This window comes from Dipodomys ordii, unplaced genomic scaffold (genome assembly GCF_000151885.1).
Source record: "Dipodomys ordii isolate 6190 unplaced genomic scaffold, Dord_2.0 Scaffold71, whole genome shotgun sequence".
NCBI classification, from domain to species: Eukaryota; Metazoa; Chordata; class Mammalia; order Rodentia; family Heteromyidae; genus Dipodomys; species Dipodomys ordii.
The window spans coordinates 878075-879843 of record NW_012267287.1 but is presented as its reverse complement, the minus strand read 5'-3'; positions in this window follow the sequence as shown (position 1 = coordinate 879843).

Sequence of the window (1769 nt, the reverse complement as noted above, 5' to 3'; positions counted from 1 at the left end):
TGCTGCAGTGGTGTCTGTGCTGCAGTGGTGTCTGTGCTGCAGTGTCCGTGCTGCAGTGGTGTCCATGCTGCAGTGGTGTCTGTGCTGCAGTGGTATCAGTGCTGCAGTGGTGTTTTGCTGCAGTGGTGTTTTGCTGCAGTGGTGTCCGTGCTGCAGCGGTGTCTGTGCTGCAGTGGTGTCTGTGCTGCAGTGGTATCAGTGCTGCAGTGGTGTTTTGCTGCAGTGGTATCCGTGCTGCAGTGGTATCCGTGCTGCAGTGGTGTCCGTGCTGCAGTGGTGTCCGTGCTGCAGTGGTGTCTTGCTGCAGTGGTGTCTGTGCTGCAGTGGTGTCTGTGCTGCAGTGGTGTCCATGCTGCAGCGGTGTCCGTGCTGCAGCGGTGTCCATGCTGCAGTGGTGTCTGTGCTGCAGTGGTGTCTGTGCTGCAGTGGTATCTGTGCTGCAGTGGTATCCGTGCTGCAGCGGTGTCTGTGCTGCAGTGGTGTCTTGCTGCAGTGGTATCCGTGCTGCAGTGGTGTCGGTGCTGCAGCGGTGTCTTGCTGCAGTGGTGTCTGTGCTGCAGTGGTATCCGTGCTGCAGTGGTGTCTGTGCTGCAGCGGTGTCCGTGCTGCAGCGGTGTCCATGCTGCAGTGGTGTCTGTGCTGCAGTGGTATCCGTGCTGCAGCGGTGTCTGTGTTGCGGTGTCATTGCAGGCTCCCAGGTGCTGTCATTGCTTCTCTCGGGCTGCACGGTCCGGGGCAGGAGTTGCCCCTGCTGCCACATTACTAAGTGCTGCTGCAGCTCAGAGAGCATGGCCACCTCCCTCGGCCTGGTTGCCTGCGTTGGTGGAGTGTGGGCCTGCTGCCATTGTGCGACTTTAGAGGACATCAAGGTGCGTGAACAATGCACAGGGCCACGGAAAATTTAGGCAGCAAACTTAAAACCATGACCAGTTTGGGTAGACGTGGTGAAATTCAAAGTTGTTTTGGTTCCTTTTGCTTCCACTTCTCTGAGGGAAAGAATGACTGCTGGCTTTTTGCGGGAGGCACTGGGCAGGGGGCTGGGTGAAGGCCCTTGAGCAGAGGGTGCTGTCTGTCCAGCCGGGAAGCTGTCCCACCCTCCCGGCACGGTCACACGTCCTCGGGCTCTGAGCTGCCTTTGGCCCTGCACACCTTTGCTGGTCACCTAGAAGGTCTGTTTTGTTGCCTCTAGCCAAATACATTTCCCCCCTTAGAGGGGTGCAGGAGCTGGGGATACCTGGAGCGGGTGGAGAGCCTCAGCCCGCGCTGGCACCTGCGTCCCTGCAGCCTGCCAGGGTGGCCGCCCGTCCGCCTGGCCTGGCGCCCAGCCTCCTGTGGGTTTGATTTGGCTTCCGCTCCTCAGGCGCAGCCGATGGAGCCCTGTTCACACTCCATCATCGACGGGTGACAGCACCAGCGGTGGGAGTTCATTACAGGGACCATGAATTGTTGGAGGTAATTTAGATTACAATTTAAAGTTTAATTTAAAAATCTATCAACAAATGTGAAAGTACTCGAGGAACATTTTAAAATGTACTTTAATCTCACCAGCACAAATAGCTTTTCGGGGCTCTAAACATCATCACCTGGAAAAACAGTAAAACTTTACTGCATCTTTAATTAAATTACAAACACAAAGGATAATTAACTTTCTTATTTTTATTTTATTCGTGCCATTGTTTCTCCTGGGAGTCAATATCTTCCGGCTGCAGGAGCGCGGGCTGCTGCGGCCCCTTCACAGCTGGGCGGCCCGGGCGTGCGGGCGGCCCGGG